At 38.7% G+C, this 22,806-nt stretch overlaps 1 protein-coding gene and 1 pseudogene across 11 annotated transcripts in view; both read left to right on the top strand.

The window, feature by feature from the left end:
• DYM (dymeclin) overlaps nt 1-22,806 on the top strand; it is a 481,767-nt gene that overhangs the window by 239,703 nt on the left and 219,258 nt on the right. The window lies entirely within an intron of this gene.
• LOC103787664 (large ribosomal subunit protein eL15 pseudogene) lies at nt 1,881-4,054 on the top strand (annotated as a pseudogene). The gene has a single exon (XR_013525893.1). The product of XR_013525893.1 is annotated as a large ribosomal subunit protein eL15 pseudogene (transcript).

Genomic DNA, 22,806 nt, shown 5'->3' with positions numbered 1-22,806 from the left:
CCTGGTTCCCATTGTAATATCCTCTATCTCTGTGTATTTGACTTTTTAAAAAGATACTCTGCATAGATGTGAGATCGTGAAGTATTTTTTTCCTTTGGTTTATTTCACTTAGAATAATCTCCTCCAGGTTTACCTATGTTGTGCCAAATGTCAAGGTCTCCTTCTTTAAGGCTGAACAATATTCCTTTGTTTACACAGCCACGCACTACTTAACAATTGGGAAGCATTGTGAGAAATGCATTGTTAGGCAGTTTTATCATTATGCGAACAACACAGAAGATAGTGTAGCCTACTACACAAACAGGCTGTGTGGTATAGCTTGTTGCTCCTGGCCATGAACCAGTACAGCATTGTTACTGTATACTGTAAGCAATTGTAACACAACGGTAAGTATTTGTTTATCTAAGCATGGAAAAACACAGTATAAAAGATTTTAAAAGGCACACCTGTATAGGGCATGTCCATGAATGGAACTGGAAGTGGTACTGATTGTATCAATGAGTGAGTGGTGAGTAAATGTGAGGGACCAGGACATTACTGTACACTACTGTAGACTTGATAAAGTCACCACAAACACATGAACAGTGTGTAGTGCTACAATGGCTACAACATCTAGGTGATAGGAATTTTGTTGTAATCATCTGGGACCATCATTGTATATGTAGTCAGGCATTGAGAAACATTGTTATGTGGCAGATGACTGTACGTACATTTTCTTTATCCATTTGTCTGTTGATGGACTCTCTGGCTATGTCCATGTCTTGGGTATTCTGAATAGTGTTCCAGTGAACTTGGGAGTGCAGCTATCTTTATGAGGTGGTGATTTCATTTTCCCTACACCCAGAAGAGGAATTGTGAGATGATGCTCTAGTTCTATTTTTAATTTCTGTAATAATCTATATATTGTCTCACTGTGGTGGCTCAAATCTGCATTTCCATTAACAGTGTGCAAGGGTTCCGTTTCCTGCACCCGCTCCCGTACTTGTTACCTCTTGTCTTTTTCAAAATAACCATCGCACTGGTATGATGGTTTTGATTTGCATTTCCCTGATAATTAGCAATTTTGAGCACATTTTCATATACTTCTTGACCATATTTATGTATCTTTTGGAAGAATGTCTATTCAGATTCTTTGCCCATTTTTTAATGGGGTTATTTGTTTTTCTGCTGTTGAGTTGTGTGAGTTCTTTATATATTTTAGATATTAGCTCTTTATCAGGTACATGGTTTGCAAATATTTTATGTCAATTCAAAGGCTGCCTTTTCATTTTGCTGATTATTTCCTTTGCTGTGCAGAGCTTTTAGTTTAATATAGTCCCATGAATTCATTTTTGTTTTTGTAGCCTGACCTTTTGGTGCGAACGTAGACATTTCTTAGTTCTTGTTTTCAGTGAAATACTATGAGAAATAATATTTTCATTGATTTACTCAACTTTTTAAATATAACTTTTAATAAGGAATTAAAAACAAGTATGATTTTTAAAAACATTTTAAAATTGAAGTATAATATGCATGTAAAGTACACAAATTTTAAAGGAAAACTAGTGAAATTTACATTCTATATTTGTGTTACCACCCAGATCAAGATATTGAACATTTCTAGTATAATAGACGATGCCCTTATGCCCTTTCCTGATCAATACCCCAACCCAACCAGAGTTAATTGTTATCCTGACTTACCTCACAATAGATTAGGTTTTGTCTTTTTAAAAATTACTGTGCGTTTTCTTATATTGGCTTCTTTTGTTCAGAATAGTGTTGGTGAGATTCATTTATGTTATTGCATCATTAGTGTGTTCTTCTATATTGTTATGTGCTATTCTGTTGTATGAATATGCCACAGTATATACATATCCATTATTTTGTTGTGGGCATTCTTTTCCAGTTTTATGCTATTTTTAATAAAGCTGTGTACATTTCAAATTGTATTTTCATGGACAAATACACTCATTTCTCTCGAGTATAGAAGTAGTAATAGAATTGCTGGATCCCTTTCCGTCTGGCGACAGCCATCAGGTAAGCCAAGATGGGTGCGTGCAAGTACATCCACGAGCTATGGAGGAAGAAGCAGTCTGATGTCACGTGCTTTCCTCTGAGGGTCAGCTGCTGGCAGTACTGCCAGCTCTCTGCGCTCTACAGGGCTCAGTGCCCCACCTGTTCTGATAAAGTGCGCCAACTGGGCTACAAGGCCAAGCAAGGTTATATTATATATAGGATTCATGTTTGCCATGGTAGCCCAAAATGCCCAGTTCCTAAGGGTGCATCTTACGGCAACCCTGTACATCATGGTGGTAACCAGCTAAAGTTTCCTCAGAGCCTTCAGCCTGTTGCAGAGGAGCAAGCTGGAAGCCACTGTTGGACTCTAAGAGTCTTGAATTCATACTGGGTTGGTGAAGATTCCACATATAAACTTTTTGAGGTTATTCTCATTGATCCATTCCATAAAGCTATCAGAAGAAATCTTGACACCCAGTGGATCACCGAACCAGTCCACAAGCACGAGGAGATGAGTGGGCTGACATCTGTAGGCCAAAAGAGCCTTGGAAAGGGCCATAAGTTCCACCACACCATTGGTGGTTCTCGCTGGGCAGCTTGTAGAAGGCGCAATACTCTCCAGCTCCACCATTACTGCTAATATAAGTAAAGTTTGTAAAATTCATAGCTAATAAACAATTTAGGACAGTCATGTCTGCTTACAGGTGTTATTTTTCTGTTAAAACTGGTCTGCAGATTGTTTCATGAATGCTTTGTCCAATTAAGAAAGTTAAAGTGCAATGATGTTTGAAGACGGAAAGTGATGGTGTATCTTGTTGCTAATAAGATAAACTTTTATGTCTTTGCTTTATCTTATTAGGAAGTCATATGTCAGTGTATAAAACATACTGTGTGGTATACTAGGCTTAAAATAACTTTTTTAAAAGAGAAATACTGAAACTAGTCCTGTAGATTTGTCTGGTGCATGTGATGAAACCTGCAGCTTTATTGGGGTGATGGCAATGCCCTGCTGGTTTACTTTCAAGTGGCTGGGTGGTTTTTAGTTTGGCAGGTATAGACTTTTTAAATTGAGCTTTGCTTTAGAAATTGTAGGGTGGGAGGAGGACATCTTAACTATGTCATGATTATATTTAGAAAATTATGGGCACAAATCAGGGTTAACCTGAATAAAATTGCCTCAGTCTCCACAGTACCATTTTAAGTTCACGTAAAAGGTGAAAGCCCCTGGTTCAGTGCCTTGGCTTCACAGCATTCAGTGCTATTAACACTGGTATGTTTTGAAATTGAATGTTAGATACAATTATTAGTCTTAATGTTGGTAAGCTAGGAATCAGTGCCAGTGGGGTAAGCTGGCGAGCCAGTGTCCACTAGATAAACATGTTTTAAGTGTGAGCTTAGAAGTCAACCTTAAAATACTTAACTGTAACACTAGTTTGTGATCATTATGAATCCTTTCAGTCACATTAGTGGGGAAAGTAGTTGACTATAAATACCTCACTCTTGGTCTAGTCAGTCTTAAAAACGTCTTGGGTTACCCACTCTTCCCACTCCCATAGGCTATAGAAAAAGTCGTACATGTGCATGGTTTCCAACTGTATGTATTTTCTGCAGTTATTTCTCTAGTTTCTGGCCAAACCACCCTAAAAATCCTTACCATTCCCCAAGGTTGGCCTATCACTTGTGCGCCCACTTTCACAGTAAGTATACCACCCTGTTGCATCTCTGTTTGCATCATGTCTTCCAGGAGACTAGGCTACTGTTTTCCAAGGTGAATTTGAATGAGAAGGAAATGTAGACAAGGAATTGCTCAATTCTGAATTTTGACTTTGCTGATGTAATTTAAATGCTCATTTCTCTGAACCAGTTTTCTCCTATCTTCCTTAGAGGTTTCAGAAGGCTCAGTTAATTTATTTCCAAGTACTCATAGCAAGTTCATAAAAGTTCTTGAGACCTAAATTTCTTCTCAAAAAAAAGAAAAGATCTTAAGTCATACATTTTGATTGTGTAGAGATTGTTTAACTAAAGGAATAAATGTCTATTAAACTTAAAAAAAAAAAAAGAAGTGCTGGATCATAAGACAGGTGTGTATTTAAGAGATACTAGTAAAACTGAAGCTGTATATACCCCACAAATCTGCAATTTCACTTTAAGCTTCACTAGGAAGACTCTCACATGTTTACATGGAAAAGTCATTCCCATTAATGCTCATCACAGCATTGCTTATGATCTTCAAAATGCTTAGAACATGCAAAGTAAAATAATCAGAGTACTGACTGTATCAGAGTAAGACAAGGAAATGCAAATGGTGCACGGTGGGGTTCACCGAGGTCTGTAAAGTTTTGTTTGCTCCAGCAGCAGCAACAAAATAATCAGAACAAGAAGTAACCACACAAAAAAGTTTGCAGCAAACGTGACAAAAATGTTAATTTTTGGCATAATTCATGTGTGAGTATACTTTTTATTGTGCTATTTTCTATATTTTTCCATATCCTTGTTATATTCTATAATTAAACACTTTCAAGTTAGCAGAGAGTTTTGCATTAAAATTAAACTTCACTGACTGCCAAAACGGGGTCGGTAGGATAGGGGAAGTTCAGTTCACATTCAAGTTCGGTTCCGTAGGATTTCAGGATATTTTAGATGACATTTCAACTTCAGATATTGAAACACTGGTTCTTTTTCTCTTGAATCTGACTTTCTTGTTGATCTCCATTTATTTTGATTCCTTCCCTTTCCGTAGTAGAAAAGAGTATGTTCAAATGTTTTACCAAGTTTCTCTACATCGAATCACAACCTAATTGCCTATGAAATACATATTGTTATCTCATTTTGACTGGAATTTGCATTTCCTAATACCCAGTGATACAGAGAACTTATTTTTAATGTGCTTTTTATGTGCTTGTGAATTTTTTTTTGCCATTTTTTAAAATTCTCCTTTTTACTTTGACATAATTGTAGATTCATAGGCAGTTTTAAGAAAAATAAGAGAGACCTCATATACCCTTAAACTAGTTTTTCCTGGTGGCAACTATCATTGTAAAACTGTAGTACAATATCACAGCCAAGATATTTGATACTTTTGTTTGTTCGAGATGCAGTCTTGCTTTGTCGGCCAGGCCAGAGTTCAGTGGTGCCATCTCAGCTCACTGCAACCTCTGCCTCCTGAGTTCAAGCATTTCTCACGCTCAGCCTCCCAAGTAACTGGGACTATAGGCACATACCACCTGCTTTTGTATTTTTAGTGAAGACAGGGATGTTTCACCATGATGGTCAGGCTGGTTTTGAACTCATGACCCCAAGTGATCCACCTGCCTGGGCTTCCCAAAGTGCCGAGATTGCAGGTGTGAGCCACCATGCCCAGCCTGATAGTGATACTTTTAAAGGTATAGAACATTTCTATCATCACAGAAGTATTTCCCTCATCTTGCTCTTGAATAGCCATACCCCGCTTTAAAAACTAGGCTTATTATTGAGTTGTAAGAATTCTTTATTCTGGATCATTTGCTTTTTATATTTTAGTTTGTTAATGTAGTTGCTTAAACTATTATTTGTTGAATATCAAATCAACTTTGCATTCAGGGATAAACTACACTTGGACATGATATGTTTTTAAATGTAATTTCATATACAGTCTGGTTAAGTTTTGGACTTTACGTTTTCTGAGGAATTTGTACATTTCTTTTGAGGTAATAAATTCACTGTTACTACCTTTAAAAAAAAAGTTACTTTTTAATGTCTATACTAGCCATAGAGATATTACCCCTCATTCTTCATGCTGATCATGTGTCTGTCTCTTCTTTATCTTTCAAACTTTTTTAAAAGTTAAGAAAAAATCTTTTAAGAACTGTTGATTCCATTGAGTTTTTCCTCTCTTTTTTGTTTTCTGTTTCAATTATTTCTGCTCTTCATTATTTCCTTTCTCTTGCTCACTTGAGCCTCAACCTGCTTTTTTTTTTTCTCAAAGTTTCTTAAGATAGAAGCTTACACCTTTGATTTTACATCTTCTGCTTTTCCATTGTAAGCAACATGTATGAAAATGGTTTTCAGACTTTGGACAATAGGCAGCACAGGACAGCAATGCTAGAAAGAACAACAATTTATTTAACAGTAATTGTTTTTAAGAATTTGCAAATACATTAAAGGTAAACTTTATTACCACCTAAGATGGTAATACCTTGGCTTAAGACAAGTGTAAATGATGTATACTCATTCATTAACTAGAAATTACAGCTATAACATTAGGTGAACATCATTTTCAGAAAATTTTCTTATTTTTTTAAAGTTGAGACAGAGCCTCACTCTTGGCACCCAGGCTGGAGTGCAGTGGCACAATCGCTGCTTACTGTAGCCTCAATTTCCTGGGTTCAGGTGATCCTCCCACCTCCACCTCCTGAGTAGCTGGGACTGCAGGCACATGCCACCACACCCAGCCAATTTTTGTTTTTGTGGAGACAGGTTTTGCCGTGTTGCCATGCTGGCCTCAAACTCCTGGGCTCAAATGATTTGCCTACCTCAGCCTCCCAAAGTTCTGTGATTACAGGCATGAGCCACCATGCCAGGCCTTCATTATATAGATATATTTTAAAATATTCTTATGGTGAAGAAAAGAGATTTTGGAAAGCTAAGATGTTAGGATCATTTTTAGCTATTTTAAATCCATGTTGCAGCAATAGAGAGAATCAGTGTATTTCTTAATGAGAAACATGAGGACATTATTAATTCCACACTTCTTTCCATCTCCTTCTTCCACTTTTTTGTTTGATTGATTAATTGATTGATTTTTGAGACACAGTCTCACTCTGTTGCCCAGGCTGGAGTGCAGTGGCACAATTTTGGCTCACTGCAACCTCCACCTCCCCAGTTTATGCAATTCTCATGCCTCAGCCTCTCGAGTAGCTGGGATTACAGGCAAGTGCTACCAAACCTGGCTAATTGTTTTTTTAGGTTATTCAAAACTTATAACATTTCCATTCTGTTTTGTAACTCAGATTGCCAAAAACCTAATACTGGTTTTGTTGAATGTACGGTCTACCATCAGCCCGTTTACCATAGCTTCTCTATTCCTGAGTTCTTTATTTATATTCATCTTCTTCTATATGTCTGGCTTTTGTTTTCAGTTATTCACTGAATGTTTCCGTGGTTGTTTTATTCACTTTCTCATGTTTGAAAATGTCCGAAGGTTTTCATTTTCTCTCCCACACCTCTTTCTGCTGTTTAGTTGGAAGAAGAAACAAATAAATAAACCTACCAAACTTGTTTCTCTCTCTAGATTTGAGAATTTTCAGGATTTTGTTAGTTTTTCCAAGGGACTGCTGCAAGGTAAGGCAGGATTCAGTCAAGCGTGTGCCTCTTGTCCCTGCCCCAGGGTTTTCTCCTTTATCATCAGTCATAGACCCCAGTACACCTGTGACTTGTGTGGTTGGGCTCATAGAAGTTGTTTTTTTTTTTTTTTTTTTTTAAACCACATGTTACCATTGGACAGCCTGCGACTTATAGCACATATATTGTTTAGTGAGATTGTGTAAAGGACTGTACGTTGTCCACTCCCATATGGGCTTGAGATTAGTATATTTGGTATTACTAATTCATGTACCACCTCTCATACCTGTGGTAACAGTTCAATGAATTTTAAGACACAGTCACTTCTTTAGTATAGCTCCTAGTTTTTACTCGCTAGATAAGTCGTGTGCTTTTATTCTGTCTCCAGATTATAGAGGTGTGGTAGACTTTGAGGATATTACGTTTGTTCTCTAGTCTGTTTGTTCAGTGTACTACTCTTCTAAGGCAAAACTTTAAAATTGTGATGTCACAGTTTGTACCTATTTTCATGCCTAGAGATGTGACACATTTATTGCTTTTTGTATAGACATGGTTATACCTAGCACAAAGTATTCCATAGAAAAATTGGCAAAATAATAGAAAAACAGAATAGAGACCCCGAACAATAATCATTCATAAAGGTTGTTCAACCTGATACTTCATCAGGATCATGCCGTATAAAGCAACTGAAATATTCTGTGCCAATCAGAGTAGCAAAAATAACAAAATCTGATGTATCAAGAGTTGGTGATGCTTTTATTACTATGGGATTGATGAAAGAAAAAAGAATTGGTGAGGATATGGAGAAAAAGGACTCTCATATGCTGGTAGTGGGAGTATAAATTGGTAGAACCACTTTTGAGAGCAATTTGTCCTCTCAAATTCCTCAAATTTTGTACAGAAATAACTACTTCACCTCTCAGAAGTTCCATTTCAGGGTTTATGTCCTAGGAAGAACTTCTTCATGGATCCCAAGAACATATTTGAAAGAATTTTCATTGTAGTATTGTTAGTTATATTTAGAAATTGAATACAGCTCCATTAATGTGAGAGCAGCTAATGTAAATGAAGCAGCTAGAATGAATGCATAAAGCTACATGTATTGATAGTAATAAAACTCAAACAAACAAGTCCATCCAATTTCAGGATAGTGGCTGACTCTGCGGAGGGAGATTATCAGTGTAGAACAATGAGGGGGTGTCAGGTACTTTAGAAGCAAGAATACTAACATTCAATAAATCTAGGTGATGAATACAGTGGGGGTCTCTATACCAGGCTAATCAATTAAACGTTCTATCCTGATAGAAGTCTTCTATGACTGCACTGTACACTGTGCTTACACTTGAAATGTAGCTAGTATGGTTGAGGATTCTGTTTTACTTTTATTAAATTTTAATGTAAATATCCACTTGTGGCTGGTGCCACTATGTTGGACACTGCTGCTCTGTGCTTTTCAGTGTGTTAACATAGTTAATAGTAACTATACTTCTATTTTTAAAAGAAGATACTCAATGATTTGGCAATTCTGCCTCCTAGTAAATACTTACTGATGTACTTATGAAGTCGTGCAGGTATTTTTGCTTTCAAAATCTGTGTGATACCTGAAATTAGGTAAATGTCTGAGGATAGTTAGAATATGGAGAGTAAGGAACACTTTCTTACTCTCTGTCTTTCATATAGTGAGATTTAGAATAGTGATCTGAATTGTAACATTGTTTTAAATAGGAAAACAACTGGAAATAACCTAAATTTCCATTAATAGAGGAATGGATTTTTTTTTTTTAAATGTGGCCTACTAATATGGTACTCTAGAGTGGTTACATGGAATGAAGTCGACTTGGATATAGAGGTGATATTCAAATGATTTAACTAGTATGGATGGCACTGACACCAGCCAGTAAGAATGGATGTGGACCATAGTCCTTTGTTCTCTGCTGTATATTACTTGGGGGAGTGGCTTGTAGGAACAGCTATTTAATAACTAGTATTGAGTATTCCATTTTTAAAAATAACTTGTACTATCAGACAGGCATAGCTGGTGAATATTCTTCTTATATGTATCAATATAGGAGGGTTACAAAAGCATAGTGAAAAAAGTAAGATGCAAACAAACCAGATGTGTGTTAGTTTCTTAGAGCTACTGTAACTGAGCACCACAGTTACTGAGTACTGCTGACGTAAATGAAAGACACTTGCTCTCTTCCACAGTTGTCTGAGTACCACAGCTAGGTGACTCCTAGCGACAGAAATTTATTGTGTTCTGGAGCCTGAAAGTCCAAAGTCAAGGTTCCAGCAGGGCTGAGCTCTCTCTGAAGGCTCTAGGGGAAGACCCTTTCTTGTGTCGCCCTAGCTTCTGGTGGTTGCAAGCAATACTTGGTGTCCTCTGGCTTGCCAGCTGCATCACTCCAGTCTGCTGCTGTCATCACATCCTTCTCTCTGGAGGTGTCTCTCACTGTGTCTCTCTTCCTCAGTATGACACCAGCAGTCATACTGACCTAGAGTCCACATTAATCTAATGCAGTCTCATCTTGATTGTATTTTCAAAGACCCTCTATCCATATAAGGTCACATTCACAGGTTTTGAATGACATAGATTTGGGGAACACCATTCATTCTAATACATTACGTATGGTACTATTTATGTGTACTAGAAAACACACAAAGGAATGCTGGTTTCTGACATATATATGTATGTACATATATGTATATATGCAGATAAAGTAACTGAAATAGTCTAGAGGATACATATTAAACTCAAGATAGTAGTTGTTCCTCATGGGGAAATAAAATGAAATATATTTTAAAAATATTAACAGTAATGTGAATTGTGGGAGTATAGTCAATTATTTTTTGTACTTTAATTTTTTAAACAAGTTGATATTATATGATGTTACTGTATAATACACTATCATATATAACTTATGGATTATTCCATAGAAGCAAATCATATGGGGGCAAAAAAAGCTAAAAAATGAAAAGACTTAAACCAGAAATAATTCTCATATGCTTTTTTAGGAGGAAGACATATTTAGATCCTCAAGGGGTTTCCTTCTGCATACTATTTTAATTATTATTTTAGTTATACTGTAGTTATGTTAACTAATACTGTAGTTATGTTAACTAATAACTACATTAGTTATATTGAACCAATCATTAAAGAGATTTTATATATATGTACATAAATAAGCAAGATATCGGTCTGCAGCTCTTAAACCATATGAACACCTATACAATGATGAGGAATTGTTTTTATAAGAACCAAATAAGTAGGACTACAACCAGATTACTAAGAAATTTTTCTGACTGGGTGTGGTGGGTCACACCTGTAACCCTAACACTTCGGGAGGCCAAGATGGGTACATCACGAGGTCAGGAGTTCAAGACCAGCCTGGCCAAGATGCTGAAACCCTGTCTCTACTAAAAATACAAAAATTAGCTGGGCATGGTGGCACACGCCTGTAATTCCAGGTACTCCAGAGGCTGAGGGAGGAGAATTGTTTGAACCCGGGCAGCAGAGGTTGCAGTGAGCCAATATCACGTCTCTGCACGCCGGCCTGGGCGACAGAGCAAGACTCTGTCTCAGGGAAAAAAAATTCTGTATGCTGCCTATTAATTATGCATTAATGTCCCATGGGAAGCTATGTAAACGCTATAACAGATTATTTATAATTTTTCTTAAACTACTACCCAGAATTTCTAGACAATGATATATTTTTCACAGGAAGAGAAGACAAACCTTTCTATAAATGCTAAATTAGATTCCTAATTTGCATAGTCAAATTGTAGCTTTACTATGTGGAACTCATAAACTATTGAATATTAAGTGAATAAAAGTACTTTTATTCAAAATGCTTTCTCCATTAATTTGTATAATTGATGTACACAAGCAGAGACATCAAGAACAAATGACCTCTGTTCCACGTGAGGTTGGCTTGTGATCATTTATTTATTTATAAATGAGCCAAAAGAGAGGAGAAACCATATATTCAAGTGTATGTCCTTTTAGATTTTTTTTTTGAGGCAGAGTTTCGCCTTGTTGCCCAGGCTGGAGTACAGTGGCACAATCTCGGCTCACTGCAACCTCTGCCTCCCAGGTTCAAGCAATTCTGCCTCAGCCTGTCAAGTAGCCGAGACCGTAGGCACCCACCACTACACCTGGCCAATAAAATATTTTTAAATGAGAATTACTATCTTCCACAAACAAAAATTTAGTGAGAAGCGTGGCATTGCTTTGTATTTTTGCAAATGAATTGCCCTAACAAGACAAGTAGTTTCTCACGTCTGTTCTATATTTGTTAACACTATCAAGACATCTTATGTGGCCTCTGGAAAACTCCACTTATGGATATGGAGGGTAGAAAATAATGTCTTAGTATGATTGTGAAAGTAGTTTTGACTTTGAGAATTCTCTAGAAATGTCTCAGGGATCTCTGTTGGTCCCAGGACCACATATTGAGAACTACTGCCTTAAAGAGTACATCAGAAGGAATAAGCACTTCACCCCTTCTAAAAGTTCAACTGGTAAAAGTTGTTGCTCTGCACTTTTTCACTTGTTATGTAGGTTATTTCTTTGACTTAAGACCATTGTTAGTCATAAATAAGTGGAAATGTTGAAAATTTTACTTATGTATTTATTTTTGAGACATTGTCTTGTTATTTCGTCCAGGCTAGAGTGCAGTCACTACAACCTCTGCCTCCCTAGTTCAAGCAATTCTCCTGCCTCACCCTCCCAAGTAGCTGGGACTACAGGTCTGTGCCACCACACTCGGCTAATTTTTAGCAGAGATGGGGTTTCACCATGTTGACCAGGCTGATATCAAACTCCTGACCTCAGGTGACCCCCACCTCTCCCCTTGGCCTCCCAAAGTGCTGGGATTACAGGTGTGAGCCACTATGCCAAACTTTTGTGGTTTTTACTTTTCAGTTCTAAATAATATCTAACCACTATGTAGTGTGTATTTGTTACATGCCAGCCTCTGAGTGGAGAATGTGGTTGTGGGTGTATTTATATGGAGGATGCTGGGTGATGTGGAGCTTGCCAGAGAGATAAACCGAGTGATAATATGTATAGGAAAATCACCTGTATATCCTTGTACTCTCAAATATATTGACATTAAATTGAGCATGGTATTCCCTTGTAATTTTATTCTTTTTATCTCCCTTCCCATTCCTAATATTTTTTGAATTTTTTTTGGTTAGACTTGCTAAGGAATTATCTATTTTAATTCTCTTTTAGAAAAACTAAGTTACAGCCATATTATTTAGACTTAATTCTGTTTTTCTGATTTCATGGATGACTATTGTGTTTGTTGCTGTTTGTATTCCATATTCTCCTTCTCTTGAATTCTCCTGGATTTGTCCTGCTGTTACTGTGGTGAGGAGGGGTAGCTAAAAACTTACATGTGTGGTGGTGGTTTTCCTTTTTCTCCCAGAAATGGTACGTAGGTAGTTCATGCTGAGTTTATTTTGCCACATACTTACGTGGTAGCTTCTCAAGATGTAGAATTCTAGAATTATAATGTCTTCCCTAAAAAATCTTGAGACATTGTTGTGCTATCCTTCAGATGTGTAGAGTTTAAGATGGGAACTCTAAGGTTAGTCTGTTTCTCTTTCCATTGGTGATAACATGTTTCTTCTGTCTGGAAGCCAATGGAACTTTCTCATACACTGCAAATTCATTTATCTTACGAGAATATTTTGATTGTTTTTCGTGATTTTTTTCTTGGAATGTTGAATGTTTTTTTTTCTTCTCAAGAAATTTTCTCATATTACTAATTGTTGTATTTTCCTTCCAGTTTATTTCTTCTGGCATTTTAAAGCAGCTATGTTGTCTGTACTTTTAAAGTTTCTGTGGAGAACTCAGTTTGGTCCTTCACATCACAAATTTAATTCTCCGTGATGCTCACTCAGCTATGCCCAGGCTGGAGTGCACTGGCGCCATCTCAGTTCACTGGAACCTCCACCTCCCAAATTGAAGGGATTCTCATGCCCAGCCTCCCAAGAAGTTGGCACTATAGACATGCACTACCACACCTGGCTAATTTTTTGTATTCTTAGAGAGTCATCATTGGGCAAGGCTGGTCTCAAACTCTTGGACTCGATTTACCAAAGTGCTGGGATTACAGAGGTCAGCCACCGTGCCCAGTTGCCATCATATTTTTAAACAACTTTTCTTTGTTCTGTGATTTACTTTTTTCGGCAGTCTCTTCTTATTTTATGGATGCATTATTCTATCAAATCTCACCTAATATAGTAAGTAGAATTTTTTTTTTTTTTTTTTGAGATGGAGTCTCGCTCTGTCACTGAGGCTGGAGTTCAATGGCGTGATCTCAGCTTACTGCATCCTCTGCCGCCCGGGTTCAAGCAATTCTCCTGCCTCAGCCTCCTGAGTAGCTGGGACGACAGGCACTTGTCACCATGCCTGGCTGATTTTTTTTGTATTTTACTAGAGACGGGGTTTCACCGTGTTGGCCAGGATGGTTTCGATCTCCTGACCTCATGATCTGCTCACCTTGGCCTCCCAAAGTGCTGGGATTACAGGCATGAGCCACTGCACTTGGCTAATTAGAATTTTTTTTAATTAAAAAAATTTTTAAGATACTTTAACTTCTGGGGTACATGTGCAGATTTTACAGGATCGTTAGATAGGTATACGCTTGCCATGATGGTTTGCTACCTCCATCACTGCCCCACAAACTAGGTATTTCTCCCAATGTTATCCTTCCCCAACCTCCTCACTCCCTTCTATCCCTCCCCTAGTCCCCAGTCCCCCACCAGACCCCATTGTGTGATGTTCCCCTCCCTGTGTCCTCATTGTTCAACACCCACCTATAAGTGAGAATGTGCGGTGTTTGGTTTTCTGTTCTTTGGTGTGTGAGTTTGCTGAGAATGATGGTTTCCAGATTCAACCATGTGCCTGCAAAGGACATGAACTCATCCCTTTTTTATGGCTGCATACTATTCCATGGTGTATATGTGCCACATTTTCTTTATTCAGTCTATCATTGATGGACATTTGGGTTGGTTCCCGGTCTTTGCTATTGTAAACAACGCTGCACTGAACATACATGTGCATGTGTCTTTATAATAGAATGTTTTATAATCCTTTGAGTATATACCCAGTAATGGGATTGCAGGTCAAATGGTATTTATAGTTCTAGATCCTTGAGGAATCGCCACACTGTCTTCCACAATGGCTGAACTAATTTACACTCCCACCAACAGTGTAAACTGTTCCTGTTTCTCCATATCCTCTCCAGCATTTGTCTCTAGATATTTTAATGATTGCTATTCTAACTGGTGTGAGATGGTATCTCAATGTGATGACCAATGACGATGAGCATTTTTGTTATTGCATTTTAGGTTTTGGGGTACATGTGCAGAACATGCAAGATAGTTGCATAGGTACACACATGGCAGTGTGTTTTCCTGCCTTCCTCCCCTTCACCCACATTTGGCATTTCTCCCCAGGCTATCCCTCCCCAGCTCCCCCGCCTGCTGTCCCTCCCCTATTCCCCCCAATAGATCCCAGTGTGTAGTACTCCCTTCCCTGTGTCCATGTGTTCTCATTTTTCATCACCCGCCTATGAGTGAGAATATGCGGTATTTCATTTTCTGTTCTTGTGTCAGTTTGCTGAAAATGATGTTCTCCAGATTCATCCATGTCCCTGCAAAGGACACGAACTCCTCATTTTTCTTTGCTGCATAACATTCCATGGTGTATATGTGCCACATTTTCCTAATCCAGTCTATCATCGATGGGCATTTGGGTTGGTTCCAGGTCTTTCCTATTGTAAACAGTGCTGCAATGAACATTCGTGTGCATGTGTCCTTATAGTAGGACGATTTGTAGTCCTTTGGATATATACCCAGTAATGGGATTGCTGGGTCAAATGGAATTTCTATTTCTAAGGCCTTGAGGAATTGCCACACTGTCTTCCACAATGGTTGAACTAATTTACACTCCCACCAGCAGCGTAAAAGTGTTCCTATTTCTCCACATCCTCTCCAGAATCTGTTGTCTCCAGATTTTTTAATGATCGCCATTCTAACTGGCATGAGATGGTATCTCAATGTGGTTTTGATTTGCATCTCTCTAATGACCAGTGATGATGAGCATTTTTTCATATGTTTCTTGGCCTCACGTATGTCTTCTTTTGTAAAGTGTCTGTTCATATCCTTTGCCCATTTTTGAATGGGCTTTTTTGTTTTCTTGTAAATCTGTTTGAGTTCTTTGTAAATTCTGGATATCAGCCCTTTGTCAGATGGGAAAACTGCAAACATTTTTTCCCATTCTGTTGGTTGCCGATCCACTCTAGTGACTGTTTCTTTTGCCATGCAGAAGCTGTGGAGTTTGATTAGGTCCCATTTGTCTATTTTGGCTTTTGTTGCCAATGCTTTTGGTGTTTTGGTCATGAAGTCCTTGCCTACTCCTATGTCCTGAATGCTTTTGCCTAGATTTTCTTCTAGGGTTTTTATGGTGCCAGGTCTTATGTTTAAGTGTTTAATCCATCTGAAGTTAATTTTAGTGTAAGGTGTCAGGAAGGGGTCCAGTTTCTGCTTTCTGCACATAGCCAGCCAGTTTTCCCAACCCCATTTATTAAACAGGGACTCCTTTCCCCATTGCTTGTTTTTGTCAGGTTTATCAAAGATTGTATGGTTGTAGATATGTTGTATTGCCTCCAATGCCTCTGTTCTGTTCCATTGGTCTAAATCTCTGTTTTGGTACCAGTACCATGCTGTTTTGATTACTGTAGCCTTGTACTATAGTTTGAAGTCTGGTAGTGTGATGCCTCCTGCGGTGTTCTTTTTGCTCAGAATTGACTTGGCTATGCGGGCTCTCTTTTGGTTCCATATGAAGTTCATGGTGGTTTTTTCCAGTTCTGTGAAGAAAGTCAATGGTAGCTTAATGGGGATAGCGTTGATTCTGTAAATTACTTTGGGCAGTCTGGCCATTTTCAGGATATTGATTCTTCCTAACCATGAACATGGAATGTTTCTCCATCTGTTTGTGTCCTCTCTTATTTCGTTGAGCAGTGGTTTGTAGTTTTCCTTGAAGAGGTCCCTTACGTTCTTTGTAAGTTGTATTCCTAGGTATTTTATTCTCTTTGTTGCAATTGTGAATGGCAGTTCGTTCTTGATTTGGCTTTCTTTAAGTCTGTTATTGGTGTAGACAAATGCTTGTGATTTTTGCACATTGATTTTATATCCTGAGACTTTGCTGAAGTTGCTTATCAGTTTCAGGAGTTTTTAGGCTGAGGCGATGGGGTCTTCTAGGTATACAATCATGTCGTCTGCAAATAGAGACAGTTTGGCTTCCACCTTTCCTATTTGAATACCCTTTATTTCTTTTTCTTGCCTGATTGCTCTGGCTAGAACTTCCATTACTATACTGAATAGGAGTGATTACAGAGGGTATCCTTGTCTAGTGCCAGATTTCAAAGGGAATGCTTCCAGTTTTTGCCCATTCAGTATGATATTGGCTGTTGGTTTGTCATAAATAGCTTTTATTACTTTGAGATATGTTCCATCAATACTGAGTTTATTGAGGGTTTTTAGCATAAAGGGCTGTTGAATTTCATCAAATGCCTTCTCTGTGTCAATTATGATAATCATGTGGGTTTTGTTTTTGGTTCTATTTATGTGGTGAATTATGTTTATACACTTGCGTATGTTGAACCAGCCTTGCATACCCGGGATGAATCCTACTTGATTATGATGGATAAGTTTTTTAATGTGCTGTTGCAATCAGCTTGCCAATATTTTATTGAAGATTTTTGCATCTATGTTCATCATGGATATTGGCCTGAAGTTTTCTTTTCTTGTTGAGTCTCTGCCAGGTTTTGGTATCAGGATGATGTTGGTCTCAAAATGATTTGGGAAGGATTCCCTCTTTTTGGATTATTTGGAATAGTTTCAGAAGGAATGGTACCAGCTCCTCTTTGTGTGTCTGGTAGAATTCGGCTGTGAACCCATCTGGACCTGGGCTTTTTTTGTGTGGTAGGCTCTTAATTGCTGCCTCGACTTCTGACCTTGTTATTGGTCTATTCATAGTTTCAGCTTCCTCCTGGTTTAGGCTTGGGAGGACACAGGTGTCCAGGAATTTATCCATTTCTTCCAGGTTTACTAGTTTATGTGCATAGAGTTGTTTGTAATATTCTCTGATGATGGTTTGAATTTCTGTGGAATCTGTGGTGATTTCCCCTTTATCATTTTTTATTGCATCTATTTGGTTGTTCTCTCTTTTCTTTTTAATCAGTCTGGCTAGTGGTCTGTCTATTTTGTTGATCTTTACAAAAAACCTGCTCTTGGATTTATTGATGTTTTGAAGGGTTTTTTCTGTTTCTATCTCGTTCAGTTCTGCTCTGATCTTAGTTATTTCTTGTCTTTTGCTAGGTTTTGAGTTTTTTTGATCTTGCTCCTCTAGCTCTTTCAATTTTGATGATAGGGTGTCAGTTTTGGATCTCTCCACTCTTCTCATATGGGCACTTATTGCTATATATTTTCCTCTGGAGACTGCTTTAAATGTGTCCCAGAGATTATTGTATGTGTGTCTTCGTTTTCGCTGGTTTTGAAGAACTTCTTTATTTCTGCCTTCATTTCATTGTTTATCCATTCAACATTCAAGAGCCAGTTGTTCAGTTTCCATGAAGCTGTGCCGTTCTGAGTTAGTTTCTGAATTCTGAGTTCTAACTTGATTGCACTGTGGTCTGAGAGACTGTTTGTTATGATTTCAGTGGTTTTGCATTTCCTGAGGAGTGCTTTACTTCCAATTATGTGGTCAATTTAAGAGTAGGTGTGATGTGGTGCTGAGAAGAATATATATTCTGTGGATTTGGGGTGGAGAGTTCTGTAAATGTCTATCAGGTTTGCTTGTTCCAGGTCTCAGTTCGAGTCCTGGCTATCCTTGTTAATTTTCTGTCTGGCTGATCCATCTAATATTGACAGTGGAGTGTTAAAGTCTCCCACTATTATTGTGTGGGAGTCTAAGTCTCTTTGTAAGTCGTTAAGAACTTGCCTTATATATCTGGGTGCTCCTGTATTGGGTCCATATATATTTAGGATCATTAGCTCTTCTTGTTGTATCGATCCTTTTACCATTATGTAATGACCTTCTTTGTGTCTCTTTTGATCTTTGTTGCTTTAAAGTCTATTTTATTAGAGACAAGAATTGCAACTCCTGCTTTTTTTTGCTCTCCATTTGCTTGGTAAATCTTCCTCCATTCCTTTATTTTGAGCCTTTGTGTATCCTTGCATGTGAGATGGGTTTCCTGGATACAGCACACCGATGGGTTTTGGTTTTTTATCCAATTTGCCAGTCTGTGTCTTTTGATTGGTCCATTTAGTGCATTTACATTTAGGGTTAATATTGTTATGTGTGAATTCGATACTGCCATTTTGATGCTAGCTGGCTGTTTTGCCCGTTAGTTGATGCAGATCCTTCATTTTGTCAATGCTCTTTAGCATTTAGTGTGTTTTTGGAATGGCTGGTACTGGTTGTTCCTTTCTCTGTGTAGTGCCTCTTTCAGGAGCTCTTGTAAAGCAGGCCTGGTGGTGACAAAATCTCTGAGTACTTGCTTGTTCGCTAAGGATTTTCTTTTTCCTTCACTTCTGAAGCTCAGTTTGGCTGGATATGAAATTCTGGGTTGAAAGTTCTTTTCTTTAAGGATGTTGAATATTGGCCCCCACTCTCTTCTGGCTTGTAGGGTTTCTGCTGAGAGATCTGCTGTGAGTGTGATGGGCTTCCCTTTGTGAGTGACCCGACCTTTCTCTCTGGCTGCCCTTAGTATTTTCTCCTTCATTTCAACCCTGGTGAATCTGACGATGATGTGCCTTGGGGTTTCTCTTCTTGCGGAATATCTTTGAGGTGTTCTCTTTATTTCCTGGACTTTAATACTGCCATGCTAGGTTGGGGAAATTTTCCTGGATAATATCCTGAAGAGTATTTTCCAGCTTGGATTCATTCTCTTTGTCGCATTCTGGTACACCTTTCAAACGTAGGTTAGGTTTCTTCACATAGTCCAGCATTTCTTGGAGACTTTGTTCATTCCTTTTTGTGCTTTTTTCTCTAATCTTGGTTTCTCGTTTTATTTCATTGAGTTGATCTTTGACTTCTCATATTCTTTCTTCTGCTTGGTCAATTCGGCTATTGAAACTTGTGCATGCTTTGCGAAGTTCTCGTGTTGTGTTTCTCAGCTCCTTCAATTCATTCATATTTCTCTCTAAGTTGTCCATTCTTGTTATCATTTCCTCGAATCTTTTTTCAACGTTCTTAGTTTCTTTGCGTTGATTTAGAACATGTGCTTTTAGCTCACGGAAGTTTCTCATTACCCACCTTCTGAAGTCTGATTTCATCATTTCATCACACTTATTCTCTGTCCAGCTTTGTTCCCTTGCTGGTGAGGAGTTTTGTTCCTTTTTAGGAGGTGAGGTGTTTTTGTTTCTGGTGTTTTCCTCTTTTTTGCGCTGGTTTCTTCCCATCTTTGTGGGTTTATCCACCTGTCATCTGAATAGTTGCTGACTTTTCGATTGGGTCTCTGTGTGGACACCCAGATTGTTGATGATGAAGTATTTCTGTTACTTAGTTTTTCTTTTAACAGTCTGGCCCCTCTTCTGTAGGACTGCTGACGTCCACTCTAGGCCCTGCTTGTCTGGGGTACACCTGTAGCAGCTGCAGAACAGTGAGGGATGCTGCCAGTTTCTTCTTCTGCTATCTTTGTCCCAGAATGATGCTCGCCAAATGTCAGTCTGATCAGTCCTTTTTGAGGTGACTCTTTGGATATCCTGGGGTCAGGGAACTGCTTGCAGAGGTGGTCTGTACTTTATAGGAGCTCAAGTACTGAGCTGTGAGCTATGTTGATCATTCAGGGCTGTGAGGCAGGAACGTTTACATCTGCTGCAGCAGAACTCATAAAACTTTATTTTTTCCTCAGATGCTCTGTCTCGTGGAGTTAGGGCTTTCTTTGTGAGTATTTGTTGCAGTGTGCTGCTCAGCTAGGAGGCAGTCTAGTCACTATTTGCCTGTCCAGGCTCCGCCCTGCTGCTGTGGGGTCTGCCCTGTTGCTGTGGACTCTGCCCTGCTGTCGTGGGCTCCTCCCTGTGGCCATGGGCTACACCCTGCTGTCGTGGGCTCCGCCCTGTTGGCAGAGTCTCTGTTACGGCAGTTTGCCTTGGCAACGGCAGGCTGTGTCAGCAATGGGAGTGTACCTCGGTAGGGGCGGAATGCCTCATGGAGGACACTCCTCCCCCACCAAGCTGCATCATCCTGGGTTCAGCCGTGCCCGCAGTGAAACTGTCAACCCCAAGCGTTTCAAATCGTCATTTTTCTTGTGCCCATGGGGGTGGGACCCACTGAGCCTGACCACCTGGCTCCCTGCCTCAGAGCCCTTTTTTTTTCTCTTTTTAATTTGAACAGTTGACTCTCTCCCAGGCATTTCAGTCGCCTGCTGGTAGGGCACCGGGATCTGTGTGATTTCCTGTGCAGTGACCCACTGCACCGTCTCAAACTTTACCGCCCGGGAATCTCCTGGTCTGGCTCACTGTCCATGTCCTGTTTAATCAGATGGATATGGTAATCTGCCCTCCCAAATCTTAGATTGCCAATTTAACAGGGCACCCAGACTAGTGTGTTTTGCGTGGACTGCCGCTGCGCTGAGGTGCCGGCCAAAACAGCCACGCCAGCCGAAGCTGCTGCGCTGGCGTCCCATGTCTCTCTGTGGGCAACAAATATCTGTCTGGAAATGCAGCCTGCACTCACCCTCTGCGTCTTCATTGAGAGCTGCAATCTTGAGTTGCCCCTACCATGCCATCTTCCCAGGAAATCCAGGCGACGATGAGCATTTTTTTCATGTTTGTTGGCTGCATAAATGTCTTCTTTTGAAAAATGTCTGTTCATACCTTTCGCTCACTTTTTGATGGAGTTATTTGTTTTTTTCTTGTAAAGTTGTTTTAGTTCTTTGTAGATTCTAGATAATAGCCCTTTGTCAGATGGGTAGCTTGCAAATATTTTTTCACATTCTGTTGGTTGCTGGTTCACTCTAATTATTGTTTCTTTTGCTGTGCAGAAGCTCTTAATTAGATCCCATTTGTCTATTTTGGCTTTTGTTTCCAGTGCTTTTGGTGTTTTAGTCAGGAAGTCCTTGCTTATGCCTGTGTCCTGAATGGTGTTGCCTAGGTTTTTTTCTAGGGTTTTTATGGTGTTAGGTTTTATATCTAAATCTTTAATTCATCTGCAGTTAATTCATATACAAGGTGTAAGGAAGGGTGGGTCCAGTTTCAGCTTTCTGCACATGGCTAGCCAGTTTTCCCAACACCATTTATTAAACAGGGAATCCTTTCCCCATTGCTTGTTTGTGTCCGGTTTGTCAAATATCAGATGGTTGTAGATGTGTGGTGTTACTTCCAAGGCCTCCATTAATTAGAATTTTTAAAAAAAATTTCCAGCTTCCTAAATCCTCTCTGTTTAATTGGAGATATATTTGCTCTGCCTGTTCAGTTCACACTTTATTATTTGTTTATATACTTGATAAAGTTTTGATTATGAACACTGTGAAACTTAAACATAATTGGAGAAAATAGTAGCATGGATCTTCATATAATTATTAACACTCTGCTGTTCTTTCATCCACCTACCTTAGCCTCACTATCTTTTACATTTTGATTTTTTCTACCTTTTTCTACCATTTCTATTTTTTTCTACCTTAAAATATTTTTAAATTCCTTTTTCTTCTAATTATACTTTAAGTTCTGGGGTATGTGTGCAGTTCATGTAGGATTCTTACATAGGCTTACACATGCTATGATGGTTTGCTGCATCCATCTTCCTGTCATCTACATTCTATTTTTAAAAATAAATCTTCCATATATTTTCATGTGTTAGCATTTTAGTATGTTCTTTTAGTAAGTATGGATTTTCAAAAATATACCAGTAGTACATTCAGCAAAATTAATAATTTTTAAATTCTTCCCGACAATTTATCTCTAATTATTTTTTAAATGTCTTCTGTAGTTGATTTGTTTTAATCAGGTTCCCACATCTATTGTATTTAGTTCTTAAGAGTCATAAATATATAGCACTCTTTCCCTATACCAGCTTTTTTTTAATCCCTTGTTGAAGAAACTGGGTTATCTGTTTAGTAGGATTCCCTGCATTTGTCTTTAGCTGGTTACGTATCATCATGGTATTTTTCTGTCCTGTCCACTGTGTTTCATGTGCACTGGTAATTAGAGGAATCTTGATTGGGTTCAGCATATCACTCTCTTAGGCTGTTGTCAGTCTTCACTTTCTTGGTGGTTTTGTTGCTCATCTGTAGTTATAAACACAAGTCTAGACTAACTTGTTTTGCAAAGTGTTGGGTTTTCCCACTCAGTTGTGGGTGGTGAGGAGTCTGCTGTGCTCTGTGGAGATGTCTATCTTCTTAAGGGACAAGGCAAGAATCAGCCCAGAAGTCTCTTCTTTTCATGCATAGATAGAGAACACTATGGCACAGTGAC

This window comes from Callithrix jacchus, chromosome 13 (assembly GCF_049354715.1).
Source record: "Callithrix jacchus isolate 240 chromosome 13, calJac240_pri, whole genome shotgun sequence".
In the NCBI taxonomy this organism is placed as follows: Eukaryota; Metazoa; Chordata; class Mammalia; order Primates; family Cebidae; genus Callithrix; species Callithrix jacchus.
Note: the sequence above shows the minus strand (reverse complement) of the source record. Positions and strands in the feature narration are given on the sequence as shown.